This window comes from Staurois parvus, unplaced genomic scaffold, assembly GCF_062004578.1.
Source record: "Staurois parvus isolate SC_StPar_1 unplaced genomic scaffold, SC_StPar_1.0 ptg001167l, whole genome shotgun sequence".
Classification (NCBI taxonomy): domain Eukaryota; kingdom Metazoa; phylum Chordata; class Amphibia; order Anura; family Ranidae; genus Staurois; species Staurois parvus.
The window spans coordinates 847,972-865,614 of NW_028318963.1; the positions used below are offsets into that span (position 1 = coordinate 847,972).

General features: G+C 48.9%; 1 pseudogene; it reads left to right on the forward strand.

Moving 5' to 3' along the window:
* The first annotated feature begins 16,996 nt into the window (after positions 1-16,996).
* On the forward strand, positions 16,997-17,113 carry LOC149439007 (U2 spliceosomal RNA; annotated as a pseudogene).
* The last annotated feature ends 530 nt before the right edge of the window (positions 17,114-17,643 follow it).

Sequence of the window (17,643 nt, forward strand, 5' to 3'; positions counted from 1 at the left end):
CTGATTCTAGTGTGGACCCAAAAAAGGGTCCTGCACGTTTTTGGTGAGGGTGTGGTGCGATTTGAGACATACAAAATGTATGGCTCTGATCGCACCGCACACAAATGAGATGCGGTTCCTGTGCGAATCGCATGCGATAAGCCGCACCGCATCAGAATTGCACCCCGTTCATGGGAACCGCTGCAGGTGTGTATGTTAAGTTAACAACACCCCAAAATCAGTGTGCAAAATGCGGTGCGATGTGCAGCATCAGATCACATGGGTGTGAATACACGTGCGATCTGATTCTAGTGCGGACCCAAAAAAGAGTCTTGCGGGTTTTTGGTGCAGATGCGGCTCCAATCGCACCACACACAAATCACATGTGATTTGCAAAGGAATGCAGTGCGGTTCTCAGGGGCGGACTGACCATTTGGAAACTCGGGCAATGCCCGAGGGCCCGAGGCCAGTGGGAGGCCCCATGAGATGCCCCTGGTACCTTTTTCATAGGCTTTTTTGAGTTTGGGCAAGGACACAGGGGCCCCATGATCCCCTATTGAAGGCCCGGGGTGAGTAGGGGGCCCCATGAGATGCCCCTGGTACCTTTTTCATAGGCTTTTTTGAGTTTGGGCAAGGACACAGGGGCCCCATGATCCCCTATTGCCCAGGGACCCCATGAGTTGTCAGTCCGCCCCTGGCGGTTCTTGTGCGAATCACATGCGATGTACCTACCGCATTTGTGTGAACCCAGCCTGACTGTCCTTGGCCCCGCCCCCTTTCATTCATTGGATTTCAGTTCTTTCAATCATGGAGCCTCAGCATCACATGTGGGCGTTACCTATGCAAATACAGCATGACTAGGACCACCCACTCCTCCAGACCACCCCCCCACCCATGGAGGCATTTTGATACACACTGTTCACCTGTGAGATACAAATGAATATTGCTACTTTTGTATCTACTGTTTCATTCATTTGCATAACTCCTCCCAAGAGCCAGCCCACTGCTTGCATCAGGGCCGAGGGCTCCTGGGAGGAGTACTGAGAAAGGGTGCTGTTTGTTTTTTTTTTCAGGAAGCCAACTACAGCACCCTTCCGGCCCCACCCACCAGCCATGATCTGCCTGCATTGCATAGAGAAGCACAGAGACCCAGCAATGACATTAAAAATAATAAATGTAATGGCAATGAATGTCATTATTTGTTGATGCGGCAGGAGAAGGCGAAATATTATCAGATTAAACTTCAGCTGTAAGTCCAGGCCAGGGGCGGACTGACAACTCATGGGGCCCCTGTGTCCTCGCCCACACTCAAAGCACACCCAAAAAAGCCTATAAAAAAGGTACCAGGGCATTTCATGGGGCCCCCTACCAGGGGCGGACTGACAACTCATGGGGCCCCCCGGCAATAGGGGATCATGGGGCCCCTGTGTCCTTGCCCAAACTCAAAAAAGCCTATGAAAAAGGTACCAGGGGCATTTCATGGGGCCCCCTACTGACCCCGGGCCCTCGGGCAGTGCCCGAGTTTCCAAATGGTCAGTCCGCTCCTGCCCCCTACTAACCCCAAGCCCTCGGGCAGTGCTTGAATGATCAGTCCGCCCCTGGTCCAGGCTCGCTGGGAAGATGCTTTGCAGGCGGTTGCCCTGTGCTAGGCGCTCAGTGTTGGCACCGATTGAAGCTTGTCACTGAGTCACGGAGCAGCTGTATCTGGCTGAGCATCTGAAGCGCCCGGCCTGGAGGACGTCCAGAGAATAAAGTAAGACGGAGTTCTGGACGGAGCCGAGCGCTGAAAGGAGAAAAGAAAAATCGTCTTCCTGGAGGAAGAGCGGAACCTCGAATGAATGAAAAGCACGACTTCCCGCGAAGGCTCTCCTGGAGGGGCCGCGGGCTGCACTGTGCATCGGACGCAGAGGACACCTCATGGTGAATCATAGTCAGGAGCTCCGGGGGGATCACAATGAACATTTATTGCCGGGCGGCTGGTGGCGGGGCGTGCGCTGCGCTGTGGTTTCCTGGGGTTGTGTGTTTGTTCTATTGCCTGCTTCATTCACAAACTATTTCTGCTATTTCCAGATATTTTCGGCGGTAGAAACGTGCGTCCCGAAACGCCAAATCCTCATACAACTGACATTCCAGCTATGGGAGGATGCTGGGGGAGGGGGTGCATTCTTTACTGTTGGGACCAGGGGCCGACTGACAACTCATGGGGCCCCCGGGCAATAGGGGATCATGGGGCCCCTGTGTCCTTGCCCAAACTCAAAAAAGCCTATGAAAAAGGTACCAGGGGCATCTCATGGGGCTCCCTACTGACCCCGGGCCCTCGGGACGTGCCCGAGTTTCCAAATGGTCAGTCCGCCCCTGGTTGGGGCTCATTCACACTAACCCTAGGTTCCCATCTGTGTGGGTGGTGCCGCTGCAGATCCGCACGAAAATCCGTGCAGCCGCACCACCCGCACAGAGGAATGCGGACCCGCGGGTGGGGGCCATTAGTTCTAACGGCGCGCCGCCCGCACTGGGAAATCGCAACCGTACTGGGAACCTCGGCTGCGTTTTCAGAAGAAGTGCAGGAACTTCTTCCCTGCGTGTCACGGGGCACAGGAGTCCATTCAAATGACTGGGCTCTAGTGCCCGCACGGCCGTATAAATGTGAACCGGGGGTAACGGTTGAGGGGCAGTAAAACTCCATGCTTGAGCTGCATCTTTAAGACCCCCAACCGCTACCCCCTCTGGCTGCCGTGGCAGCGGCCGTGGGTGTACACATGCTGCAGCCACAATAGACGCGCGCAGAACCAAAATAAATAGTTTCGTTTCCTTACTTAAATCAATTGTTTTTGGAATTCGTTTCATTTCATTTATTCATTTTCGAATTTGATTCGAATTCAATTTGATCAAATTAGGGAACTTTGAATCGCCATTCGAATTTTATTCTTTTCTTTTGGTTTTTCTTTTTCTATTCTATTCCTTTCTATTCTATGCTATTCTAATCTATTCTATGCAAATTCAAATATATTCTGGGCAGCACAGTGGCTGAGTGGTTAGCACTTCCACCTGGCAGAACTAGGGGCGTTGGTTCGAATCCCCACCATGGCCCCACCTGCCTCCAGTGCAGAAATACCAACAAGCACTCTTTTTAATTTGGCTCGAGTGTGTTAAAATGTAACAATGTAACCATGACATGGGCAGCACAGCGGCTAAATGGTTGGCACTTCCACCTGGCAGTAGTAGGGTCGTTGGTTCAAATCCCAACCACAGCACCACCTGCCTGGAGTTTGCATGTGCTCCCTGTGCCTGTGTGGGTTTCCTCCGGGTACTCTGGTTTCCTCCCACACGTCAAAGACATGCTGGTAGGTGAACTGGCTCCTGTGTAAATTGTCCCGTGTATGTATGAATGTGAGTTAGGGACCTTAGATTGGACACCCCTTGAGGGTTAGGGACTGATGTGAATGTACCAGGGGCGGACTGACCATTTGGAAACTCGGGCACTGCCCGAGGGCCCGGGGTCAGTAGGGGACCCCATGAGATACCCCTGGTACCTTTTTTCATAGGCCTTTTTGAGTTTGGGCAAGGACACGGGCCCCATGATCCCTTATTGCCCGGGGGCCCCATGAGTTGTCAGTCCGCCCCTGGAATGTACAATATATATGTAAAGTGCTGAGTAAATTGATGGCGCTATATAAGTACCTGAAATAAATAAATATTTGAATTTCGAAAGACTTTCTATTCTGTTGTTTATTCTATTCTATTTTTTTCTACTCCAGTTGATTTCAAATGTATTCTAACCGAAATTCACATTCTGGAAGATAGTTATATTCTTTCTATATTATTCTATTCTATTGTTTTTTATTCTGTTCTTTTCTATTCTATTCTGTTCTTTTATATTGCATTCTATTTTATTCTATTGTATTCAATTCTTTTATGTTCTATTCTATTCAAATTTTAATTTTGTCCGAATTTCGTTTTGTTATTTCAGATTATTATTCTAATTCAGAAATTCAGATACATCTGAATTTCCAAACAAAAAATTCATCCAAATTTCGATTTGGAACAAAAAGAATTGCACGTGCCCCGATGCTGTGCTTCGCAGCCGCAGCAAGAATTATACTCACTGACAATTTCAGCGGGCCCAACACCCACCAAATGTGACTTATTCAAGTTAATGGGGCCGCTCATTTGAATTTTATTCTATTCTATTGTTTTTTCTTTTCTATTCTATGCTATTTTAATCTATTCTATGTGAATTCAAATTTAATGAATATCTACCGACCTGATATCCATCTACCACCCAAAACGCACTCTCCGCTCCTCACAAGACCTCCTACTCTCCAGTTCCCTGGTCTCCTCCTCCCATGCCCGCCTCCAGGTCTTCTCCAGGGCTTCCCCCATCCTCTGGAACTCACTACCCCAATCCATCAGAGTGTCACCTACCCTCCCCACCTTTAGGCGCACACTGAAAACCCATCTCTTTAGAGAACCCTACCCCGCCCTCACCTAATTGCTGATCCCCACCGCTCTTCCCACCAGTCCATCCCCCACAGGTATTTCCTCCTGTACCACTATCCCCTCCCTCCTAGATTGTAAGCTCCCAGGATCAGGGCCCTTGAACCCCTCGTGTATTGTATTGTTGCTGTATTGTCTCCCATTATAATGTACAGCGCTGAGCAAACTGTTGGCGCCATAAATCCTGTATAATAATAATAATGTATTTGAAATTTGAACTTCAGAAGACAGTTACATTCTTTCTATTTTATTCTATTGATTTTTCTATTCCATTCTGTTCTATTCTTTTTTATTTTAGTTGAATTCAAATTTATTTTAATCGAAATTCAAATTCTGGAAGACAGTTATATTCTTTCTATTTTATTCTATTCTATTTTTTTTATTCTGTTCTTTTCTATTCTATTCTTTTGTAGTCTATTATTTTTAAGTCTATTCAATTCCTTTATGTTCTATTCAATTCTTTTTGTTTTCGAAGTTGAATCAAATTAGATTCAAATTTGAATTTCGTTTCGTTATTTCGGATTCGTTACTATTCTAATTCGGAAATTCAGATACATCCGGATTTCCGAATAACTAAAAATTTTGATTTGGAACAGAAGGAACTGCACATGTGCAGGCCACAACAGGGGCGGACTGACCATTCGAGCACTCGGGGGGGGGGGGTCAGTAGGAGGCCCCATGAAATGCCCCTGGTATCTTTTATAGGCTTTTTTGGGTGTGCTTTGAGTGTGGGCAAGGACACAGGGGCCCCATGATCCCCTATTGCCCGGGGGCCCCATGAGTTGTCAGTCCACCCCTGAGCCACAATGATTTGATTCGCGGCCGCAGCAGGCATAACACCCACCAAATTCTTATTCGAGTGAATTGGGCCGCTCTGCAAGTGCCCCGCCACTGTGTGTAATGCCCGTGGTTGTGGCATGCTAGTGTGGAGATCAAGTGGGTTCAAGCAGGTGGTGAGGAGGCAGTACAATACCTCCTCACTGCCTGCCAAATGCTCTTTAAAGAGCGATTCAAGTGCAGATTGCTCTTTAGAAGGCACCACACACATGAACAAGTTCTTATATTTGGGGGAATCTCAGCTTAGGTACCCCTATAATCTATTATCAGGACAAACAAGGGAGCCACAGTTGCTAGCCCTTTAAAAATAAATACATGTTAAAGGAAAGCTCCGGGCAACGCGGTAAAGTCAGTCATCTGGTTACACGTTTGGTTATTGAAAAATTTAAAAAAAGACCCGCCAAGGGTTGGGGTCTGCAATCAATAGGCCTTGATGGGTGGATGTGAGTCTGCATGAGTGGCCATTCCCCCATGTGATGCTGAGCCTTCATAACTGAAAGAACTGAAATCCAATGAATGAAAGGGGCGGAGCCAGGGACAGTCAGGATGGGAAGGAAAGCGCTAGATGGTGCTGGACGTCCTCCAGCCAGGAAATGAGGCGGAGCTCAGTCTGACTTGCTGCAGCTTCTAATGCACATTGGGAGAAGCTCACAGTGTGCAGTGAAGTCAGAGGAAGCCATTTCAGTCCAGGAGAGGAGCCGGTACAACTGTGCAAGACTGGAGGGGAGGAGTCAGTACACTTGTGCAAGCCTGAAGGGGAGGAGCCGATACACCTGTGCAAGACTGAAGGGGAGGAGTCAGTACACCTGTGCAAGACTGGAGGGGAGGAGCTGGTACACCTGTGCAAGACTGAAGGGGAGGAGCCGGTACAACTGTGCAAGACTGAAGGGGAGGAGCCAGTACACCTGTGCAAGACTGAAGGGGAGGAGTCGGTACACCTGTGCAAGACAGAAGGGGAGGAGTCGGTACACCTGTGCAAGACTGGAGGGGAGGAGCTGGTACACCTGTGCAAGACTGAAGGGGAAGAGCCAATACACCTGTACAAGACTGGAGGGGAGGAGCCGGTACACCTGTGCAAGACTGAAGGGGAGGAGCCGGTACACCTGTGAAAGACTGAAGGGGAGGAGCCGGTAACCTGTGCAAGACAAAAGGGGAGGAGCTGGTACACCTGTGCAAGACTGAAGGGGAGGAGCCAGTAAGTACAACTGTGCAAAACTGAAGGGATGGAGGCGGTGCACCTGTGTAAGACTGAAGGGGAGGAGTCGGAACACCTGTGCAAGACTGAAGGGGAGGAGCCAGTACACCTGTGTAAGACTGAAGGGGAGGAGTCAGTACACCTGTGCAAGACTGAAGGGAAGACCGGAGGTCAGCTTTAATTACTAGAGTGGGAAGGGGTTACAACACCTGTCAGGTTTTTATTGCGCTCTGTCTTTTTGTTCTAGTGACACCATCTTCCTCCCATTTCTTGTCCTGGTGTCACCTGGACAGGAAGTAAAGGGAAATCACCCCAGTGAAGAGGTGGCATTAGAAACTTGACTACAATAAAACATTTGGGCTGGAGTTGGCCTTTAATGGTGCTTACTTTCATGGTGTTTACTGCAGATCCAGACCAGGATCTTTGTCTCCAGAAATAATTACTAGGCGGCTTAGCCCTGTCCGTTGTCAGCTCCTCACAGATCCCCACAGGTCAGTACAGCTCCCCACAGGTCCGTACAGCTCCTCACAGGTCCGTACAGCTCCTCACAGGTCCGTACAGCTCCTCACAGGTCCGTACAGCTCCTCACAGGTCCGCACAGGTCCGCACAGATCCTCACAGGTCCGCACAGCTCCTCACAGCTCCGCACAGGTCGGCACAGATCCTCACAGGTCCGTACAGCTCCTCACAGGTCCGCACAGGTTGGCACAGATCCTCACAGCTCCACACAGGTCCGCACAGGTCCGCACAGGTCCGCACAGCTCCTCACAGCTCCGCACAGGTCCGCACAGCTCCTCACAGCTCCGCACAGGTCGGCACAGCTCCTCACAGCTCCGCATAGGTCGGCACAGATCCTCACAGGTCCGCACAGGTCCGCACAGCTCCGCACAGGTCAGTACAGCTCCCCACAGGTCCGCACAGCTCTGCACAGGTCCGTACAGCTCCTCACAGGTCCGTACAGCTCCTCACAGGTCCGTACAGCTCCTCACAGGTCCGTACAGCTCCTCGCAGGTCCGAACAGGTCCGCACAGATCCTCACAGGTCCTCACAGCTCCGCACAGGTCGGCACAGATCCTCACAGGTCCGTACAGCTCCTCACAGGTCCGCACAGGTCCGCACAGCTCTGCACAGGTCCGCACAGGTCTGCACAGATCCTCACAGCTCCGCACAGGTCCGCACAGGTCCGCACAGCTCCGCACAGGTCCGCACAGCTCCTCACAGCTCCGCACAGGTCGGCACAGATCCTCACAGCTCCGCACAGGACGGCACAGATCCGCACAGGTCCGCACAGCTCCGCACAGGTCGGCACAGATCCTCACAGCTCCGCACAGGTCGGCACAGATCCTCACAGGTCCGTACAGCTCCTCACAGGTCCGCACAGGTCCGTACAGCTCCTCACAGCTCCGCACAGGTCTGCACAGCTCCTCACAGGTCCGCACAGCTCCGCATAGGTCCGCACAGGTCCTCACAGTTCTGCACAGGTCCGCACAGGTCCACACAGCTCCTCACAGCTCCGCACAGGTCGGCACAGATCCTAACAGGTCCGCACAGCTCCGCACAGGTCCGCACAGCTCCGCACAGTTCTGCACAGGTCCGCACAGGTCCGCACAGCTCCTCACAGCTCCGCACAGCTCCACACAGCTCCGCACAGATCCTCACACGCTCTCACTGTCCACATTACTTAGTGCAGAAATAAAAGGTTTCAAGGCTAAAAAAATATAATATATTGTTGTGTCTCCTAATTGCTGCGTCCTTCGCGGGTGACCCCTTTGTGAGGGGAGGGCGAGAGGGCGCACAATTCAGCGGCCAGCTGCTTGGCGTGATACAGTAACGGCACTAAACTGAAACTTCCTCCAACCACAAGTGACCCCGGGGTGACCCCGCCGTTCACTTTTAGCCGCGTTCTGCGTGGGATACAAAGGAAGCGCTAATCTGCCTCGTTCTCTGTGATGGGCGCGAGGAAAGCCGCTGAGCCCCTGCCGCTGGTGCACAATGAGACCTTCATCACCGGTCACAATACGACTGTACAGAGCCCGGCCTAATCGACGTTCGGCCCCATACGGGACACAGAGGGTCCATTTATAGGGGGATCCCCACCAGAAGGCTGAACGCCGGGCACACATACTTTCACTTATAGGGGAACTCCGAGATGAGCGGGGGTTATTTACTAATACTGGAGAGTGCAAAATGTGGTGCAGCTCTGCATAGAAACCAATCAGCTTCCAGGTTTTATTGTCAAAGCAAAGAGTGTTACTAAACCCACCACAGTACAATCAGTCTGTAGATGCAGTAAAGCATGCTGGTTATACTCGCTATGGAACCTAAGGGGTTAATCCTCTGCATTGTGTAAAAGACTGTTTGATCCTGTCTTCTCTGATCCTCCCCTTCTTCTACTGTCCCAAATCCATCTGCTGATAGTACAGAGCCCTAGGAGACACTCTGCACATGCTCAGTGTGTCATGTTAAAGAGTTTTTTTTTTCTTTTTGAGAGTGGGAGAGTGCATGCGATCAGCACTGGAACAATCAGTGCTGTCCAGACAGAGGGTCAGGAGTCATGCAGCCTCATAGGAGCAAAATGAAAAGTCCTACAAGCTTTAACCAGTGCTCTGCTGGACACTGACAGAAGTCACAAGACTGCTATATACTGCTGGTTAGAAAGGTATTTAGCAGTTTATATTTACTAAAATAACTGCATTTCCATGTTCTGTGTACTGTGGGAGACCAGATATAGTGAATGCAGGGTCCGGGGAGAGCGGATATAGTGAATGCAGGGTCCGGGGAGACCAGATATAGTGAATGCAGGGTCCGGGGAGACCAGATATAGTGAATGCAGGGTCCGGGGAGACCAGATATAGTGAATGCAGGGTCCTAGGAGACCAGATATAGTGAAGGCAGGGTCCGGGGAGACCAGATATAGTGAATGCAGGGTCCTATAAGACCAGATACTGTAAATGCAGGGTCCGGGGAGACCAGATATAGTGAATGCAGGGTCCGGGGAGACCAGATATAGTGAATGCATGGTCTGGGGAGACCGGATATAGTGAATGCAGGGTCCGGGTAGAGCGGATATAGTGAATGCAGGGTCCGGGGAGAGCAGATATAGTGAATGCAGGGTCCGGAGAGTCCAGATATAGTGAATGCAGGGTCCGGAGAGTCCAGATATAGTGAATGCAGGGTCCGGGGAGACCAGATATAGTGAATGCAGGGTCCGGGGAGACCAGATATAGTGAATGCAGGGTCCTAGGAGACCAGATATAGTGAAGGCAGGGTCCGGGGAGACCAGATATAGTGAATGCAGGGTCCTATAAGACCAGATACTGTAAATGCAGGGTCCGGGGAGACCAGATATAGTGAATGCAGGGTCCGGGGAGACCAGATATAGTGAATGCATGGTCTGGGGAGACCGGATATAGTGAATGCAGGGTCCGGGTAGAGCGGATATAGTGAATGCAGGGTCCGGGGAGAGCAGATATAGTGAATGCAGGGTCCGGAGAGTCCAGATATAGTGAATGCAGGGTCCGGAGAGTCCAGATATAGTGAATGCAGGGTATGGGGAGACTGGATATAATGAATGCAGGGTCCAGGGAGACCGGATATAATGAATGCAGGGTCCAGGGAGACCAGATATAGTGAATACAAGGTCCGGGGAGACTGGATATAGTGAATGCAGGGTCCGAGGAGACCGGATATAGTGAATGCAGGGTCTGGGGAGACCAGATATAGTGAATGCAGGGTCCGGGGAGACCAGATATAGGGAATGCAGGGTCCGAGGAGACCGGACATAGTGAATGCAGGGTCAGGGGAGACCAGATATAGTGAATGCAGGGTCCGGGGAGACCGGATATAGTGAATGCAGGGTCCAGGGAGACTGGATATAATGAATGCAGGGCCTGGGGAGAGCGGATATAGTGAATACAAGGCTAGAGGGACTGGATATAGTGAATGCAGGGTCTGCGGAGATCAGATATAGTGAATGCAGGGTCCAGGGAGAGCGGATATAGTGAATGCAGGATTTGAGGAGACCAGATATAGTGAATGCAGGGTCCGGGGAGAGCGGATATAGTGAATGCAGGGTCCGGGGAGAGCGGATATAGTGAATGCAGGGTCCGGGGAGAGCGGATATAGTGAATGCAGGGTCTGGGGAGACCAGATATAGTGAATGCAGGGTTCGGGGAGGCCGGATATAGTGAATGCAGGGTTCGGGGAGGCCGGATATAGTGAATGCAGGGTCCGGGGAGACCAGATATAGTGAATGCAGGGTTCGGGGAGGCCGGATATAGTGAATGCAGGGTCCGGGGTTTAGTAACACTTTAATTGAAAAAGGTGATGTTAGAAGCTGATTGGCTCCCATGCACAGGTGCATCACATTCTAAATGCTCCAGTTTTAGTAGTCTACCCTATTGTCTAAATCTATCCATCGTATGTATTCTTCTTGAATCTCTGTGAGCTTTGTGTATTTCTGTGTATATCATCTGTGCAGTGATCCATTGTGAGACTTCCTGTAATAGAGACCGCTCACTGCTGCTCTCTCTGCTTGTGCAGGGTGATTGGTCTTGTCTCCTCCTTTCGTTTTCTGCAGGCAGCCTGCTGTGGGTGGGGCCTGCTGGGTCCCTCTCACAGTTCTACTCTTGGCACATGTGCAACGCAGTGATGAAGTCACTGCTAGTTTTACAAGGTAATATCTAGGGTTGCAAAGGCATTTGGTGCTCACAAAGTGGTTTTATATCTTTTGTTGCTATTGAAGAATAAAATGAAACTTTTTGTGCCTGGTGTTAAAGTAAAACTAAAGCATTTTTTTGCCATTTTGGGCAGAATAATAATAATGACTTGAAAAGAAAATTGTATTATAGAAGTGACCCCCTACATTGGTGGTCAGTGAAGAAATGGCCCCTTAGATTGGCAGTCAGTGTAGACATGGCCCCTTACATTAGTGGTGGAGTAGAAGTGACCCCTTTCATTGATGGTCGAGGTAGACATGATCCCTTCATTGATGGTTGGCATAGAAGTGATCCCTCATATCGGTGTTCAGTATAGAATTGACCCCTTACATTGGTGGTTGGTGTAGAAGTGACCCCTTACATTGGTGGTCAGTATAGAAGTGACCCCTTACATTGGTGGTCGGTATGGAAGTGACCCCTTACATTGGTGGTTGGTGTAGAAGTGAACCCTTACATTGGTGGTCGGTGTAGATGTGAAGACTTACATGGGTGGTTCGTGTAGAAGTAACCCCTTACATTGGTGGTTGGTGTAGAAGTGACACCTTACATAGGTGGTTGGTGTAGAAGTGACTCTTTACATTGGTGGTTGGTATGGAAGTGACCCCTTACATTGGTGGTTGCTGTAGAAGTGACCCCTTACATTGGTGGTCGGTGTAGATGTGACCCTTTACAATGATGGTCAGTGTAGAAGTGACCCCTTACATTGGTGGTCGGTGTAGATGTGACCCTTTACATTGGTGGTTGGTGTAGAAGTGACCTCTTACATTGGTGGTCAGTGTAGATGTGGCCCCTTACATTGGTGGTTGGTGTAGAAGTGACCCCTTACATTGGTGGTTGGTGTAGAAGTGACCCCTTACATTGGCGGTTGGAATAGAAGTGACTCTTTACATTGGTGGTCAGTATAGAAGTGACCCCTTACATTGGTGGTCGGTGTATATGTGGCCCCTTACATTAGTGGTCGGTGTAGAAGTGACCCCTTACATTGGTGGTCGGTATGGAAGTGACCCCTTACATTGGTGCTCAGTGTAGAAGTGGCCCGTTACATTGGTGGTCAGTGTAGATGTGGCCCCTTACATTGGTGGTTGGTGTAGAAGTGACCCCTTACATTGGTGGTTGGAATAGAAGTGACTCTTTACATTGACGGTCGGTGTATATGTGGCCCCTTACATTGGTGGTCGGTGTAGAAGTGACCCCTTACATTGGTGGTCGGTGTAGAAGTGACCCCTTACATTGGTGCTCAGTGTAGAAGTGGCCCGTTACATTGGTGGTCAGTGTAGAAGTGACCCCTTACATTGGTGGTCAGTGTAGAAGTGACCCCTTACATTGGTGATCAGTGTAGAAGTGACCCCTTACATTGGTGGTCAGTGTAGAAGTGACCCCTTACATTGGTGGTCGGTGTAGAAGTGACCCCTTACATTGGTGGTCGGTGTAGAAGTGACTCTTTCTATTGGAGGTGATTGTAGGTAGGAGATCAATCTGCCAATGTTCTTTTCTCAAGGAACCCTTAGCAGCCTCTGGAGGAAGCCCTTTGTTCCAGGGACTCCCTGTAGAGAAAGGCTGCTCTGTAATATTCTTCTTCACCCCTCCCCTGGCAACTACATTATATAATAAGGGGAGGGGTAGAGGAGCTGGCCCAGCACGTACAGTATTTAGATGCTCCCTGAGAAAGAGGCTATGGTGTACAATGAGACAGGGAGGGGGTTGAGGCTGTCCTGGGGCAATGACCACCCTGGAGTAGTCAGATTTATACATTGATTAGACCTGGGGCTCTGATGAAGAAACAGAAGGGTGGATGAGTGTTGAGGAGGTAAGTGTCAATGGGTGGGGGGAGGGGTGTCCTGCAAAGAGAACCTGTCACTCTGCTATATACCAAGTGACAGACTCTGGAAAGCCTCCAATGCTGGAGAAACAAACTCCCTTCCCTACCCTCGTCCTTCACGGAGTTCTGTTTATTGATAAATTACAGGAGCAGTTTAAACTGAGAGGCAGAGAAGGCCGAGAGGATTATGTCACTTTATGAGAAACTCCCTGGAACTCTCCGCTCCTCTTCTACAGGGGAAATGCAGGCTGGAGAGTCACAGAATGTTCCCATAGTCCACATTCCACCCCCTGCACAGATGTATGGAAGGCACTGCAGACCCTCCACCAAGGACAACTATCCTGGCAGGAGGGACCCCTTCCCCTCCACCAAGGACAGACTATCCTGGAAGGAGGGACCCCTTTCCCTCCACAGAGGACAACTATCCTGGCAGGAGGGACCCCTTTCCCTCCACAGAGGACAACTATCCTGGCAGGAGGGATCCCTTCCCCTCCACCAAGGACAGACTATCCTGGCAGGAGGGATCCCTTCCCCTCCACCAAGGACAGACCATACTGGCAGGAGGAACCCCTTCACCTCCACCAAGGACACACTATCCTGGCAGGAGGAACCCCTTTCCCTCCACCAAGGGAAGATTATGCTGGCAGGAGGGACTCCTTCATGCCCACCAAGGACTGATTATTCTGGCATGAAAGACCCCTTCCCCTCCACCAAGGTCTGACTATGCTGGCCAAAGAGACTCCTTCCCCTCCACTATGGACAGATTATCCTGGCAGGAGGAACCCCTTCACCTCCACCAAGGACAGACTATCCTGGCAGGAGGAACCCCTTTCCCTCCACCAAGGGAAGATTATGCTGGCAGGAGGGACCTCTTCCCATCTACCAAGGGAAGATTATGCTGACAGGAGGGACTCCTTTCCCTCCACCAAGAGAAGATTCTGCTAGCAGAAGGAACCCCTTTCCCTCCACCAAGAGAAGATTCTGCTAGCAGGAGGAACCCCTTTCCCTCCACCAAGAGAAGATTCTGCTAGCAGGAGGAACCCCTTTCCCTCCACCAAGAGAAGATTCTGCTAGCAGGAGGAACCCCTTTCCCTTCACCAAGAGAAGATTCTGCTAGCAGGAGGAACCCCTTTCCCTCCAGCAAGGGAAGATTATGCTGGCAGGAGGGACTCCTTTCCCTCCAGCAAGGGAAGATTATGCTGGCAGGAGGAACCCCTTTCCCTCTAGCAAGGGAAGATTATGCTGGCAGGAGGAACCCCTTTCCCTCTAGCAAGGGAAGATTATGCTGGCAGGTGGGACCCTTTCCGCCCACCAGGGGAAGATTATGCTGGCAGGAGGGACCCCTTCACCTCTACCAAGGACAGGATATCTTGGCAAGAGGAACCTCTTCCCCTCCACCAAGGGAAGACTATGTTGGCAGGAGGAATTCTTTCCCCTCCACCAAGGACAATTTATTCTGGCAGGAGGTACCCCGGCACCTCCACCAAGGACAAACTAGCATAGCAGGAGGAACTCCTCCCCTACCCCAAGGACATCCTGACAGGAGGGACCCCTTCCCCTCCTCCATCGACAGACTATCCTGGCAGGAGGTACCCATTTCCTACCCCAAGGACATCCTGGCTGGAGGGACAGCTTCCCCACTCAGCTGTCACCCCCACTGCAAACAGAAGACAGCAAAAATCATCTTTACTTTATTTTCCTAAAATTCAATGATTGAAAGAGATAAGAAAAGGGAGATGGTGAACAGTCAGCCTGGGGAGGAAAGAGCTAGATGATGCTGGATGCCCTCCAGCCAGGAAATGAGGCGGAGCTCTATCTGACTTGCTGCAACTTCTAATACACATTGTGAGAAGCTCACAGTGTGCAGTGAAATCAGAGGAAGCCATTTCAGTCCAGGAGAGGAGCCGGTACACCTGTGCAAGACTGGAGGGGAGGAGCCGGTACACCTGTGCAAGACTGGAGGGGAGGAGCCGGTACACCTGTGCAAGACTGGAGGGGAGGAGCCGGTACACCTGTGCAAGACTGGAGGGGAGGAGCCGGTACACCTGTGCAAGACTGGAGGGGAGGAGCCGGTACACCTGTGCAAGACTGGAGGGGAGGAGCCGGTACACCTGTGCAAGACTGGAGGGGAGGAGCCGGTACACCTGTGCAAGACTGGAGGGGAGGAGCCGGTACACCTGTGCAAGACTGGAGGGGAGGAGCCGGTACACCTGTGCAAGACTGGAGGGGAGGAGCCGGTACACCTGTGCAAGACTGGAGGGGAGGAGCCGGTACAACTGTGCAAGACTGGAGGGGAGGAGCCGGTACAACTGTGCAAGACTGGAGGGGAGGCTGAAATTCAGCTTTAAACTTTTTTTTGTAATTGAGTTCCTTTAAGTGACATTTTCAGCTGGCACAATGTAAAGCTAATGAACAATGACGCCATTTGTTGGACGCCACGATGAGAAATCTTCCTGCACGGTGCCAGCCAAACCCCACTTGAAAGATGGTGGCATTTGAAAATCGTTTGACAATAAAGGAGAAGCGGGAAGGAGTGCGTGGGCGGCACTTTGATATCATATCTGTGGCGCTCTACCCTCAGCCCACTCTGCGTTCAGGGTGGCTACATTGTTCCCTAAATATAATATTTCCATTGTTCCGGTGTGTACCTTACTATGCCGGGGCTTGCCATACAACACACATAGAGGAACACATTCTAAAGATTCGTCGTTGTGGGAAGCATAGTATAAAGTATAGTATAGTAACGTATAAGGTATAGTATAAGTAAAGTATAAAGTATAGTATAGTAACGGATAAGGTATAGTATAAGTAAAGTACGCTTATTACGTATGAGTAAAGTATAAAGTATAGCATAGTAAAATATAAACTATAGTATAGAATTGTATAGTACAATGCATAGTACAAGTACCGTATAAAGTATAGTATAGGTATAAACTATAGTATAGTAAAGTATAAGGTATAGTATAGAATTGTATAGTATAGAGTACATACTACAAATACCGTATAAAGTATAGTATAGGTATAAAGTATAGGTATGCCTATTATTATTATTATTATTATACAGGATTTATGGCGCCAACAGTTTGCTCAGCACTTTACAATATAACGGGAGACAATACAGCAACAATACAGTTCAATACAAAAGGGTTAGGAGGGCCCTGATCCTGGGAGCTTACAATTTAAGATTAGGTACAAGTATACTGTATAAAGTATAGTATAGTAAGTATAAAGTATAGTATAATGTATAGTATAAATAACATATAAAGTATAGTATAAGTATAAAGTATAGCATCGTAAAATATAAAGTATTGTATAGTATAGTATAATATTTAGTATAGTATAGTATAAAGTATAGTATAAGTAAAAGTATAAAGTATAGTATAGTAAAGTATAAAGTTTAGTATACTGTAGTATAGCATAAGTAAAATATAAAGTATAGTATAAGTATAAAGTATAGTAAAGTATGCTTATTAAGTATAAGTAAAGTATGAAGTATAGTTTAGTAAAGTAAAAGCATTAAGTATAGTAAAGTATACTATAAGTACAGTATCCTTATTAAGTATAAGTAAAGTATAAAGCATAGTATAAGTATAAAGTATAGTAAAGTATAAAGTTTAGTATAATATAGTGTAAGTAAAAGCATAAAGTATAGTATAAGAATGAAGTGTAGTAGAGTAAAGTATCCTTATTAAGTATAAGTAAAGTATAAAGTATAGTTTAGTAAAGTAAAAGTATAAAATATAGTATAGTAAAGTATAAAGTTTAGTATAGTATAGTGTAAGTAAAATATAAAGTATAGTATAAGTATAAAGTCTAGTATAAGTAAAGTATAAAGTTTAGTATAATATAGTGTAAGTAAAAGCATAAAGTATAGTAAAGTATAGTAAAAGAATGAAGTGTAATAGAGTAAAGTATCCTTATTAAGTAAAGTATAAAGTATAGTATAAGTAAAGTATCGCTTCTCGGTCTTTTGGCTAAGATGAAGTGTAGTATCTGTTCTTATCAGTGTCCAGTAGGGGTGCTCCACCATCATTCCTGCTTGCAGGGATGATCGGTTGTACAGTACCCCTGCTGGTAGGATGGGGGTCCTGATGGTTAGTACAGGCTGGAACAGAAACCGAGGCGCCCACAGGCTGCTGGGGCCTGGGAGTAATTCCCCCTGGAAAACCGGAGGGGCCCAGTTCCTCCTGGTTTGAACGGATCTACCTTGTCTGGCCAGGGGTCGGGGAGGCAGAAAGTCCGCGAACCAGTGCCCCCTGAGAGTGGTTGCCACAGGGGTGCTCTTAGTAACACTTGGGTGTGGGACCCCAATGTGTGAAAAGTGCACATGGTCACTGTTTCTAACACTCTTCTTGCACTGCGCCTTTTAGGGCTGGGCCTTTTGGCTAAGTCCTGGGCAGTTTTTGCTACGGGCCTCAGGGCCTGGCCAGTGCATAATCTGCGCGGCGACTTTTTTAATTTTTTTCATTTATTTACCTCTCACGTTTGTCACTTTTTCACTTATGTGTGTGTGTTTTTTTCTATAGGATGTGGGTTCTCGGGCCTACCATGAAGTCTAGGGGGAGGATGTGTGGCCTTTTGGTTCCTTCCTCCCCTGTCCC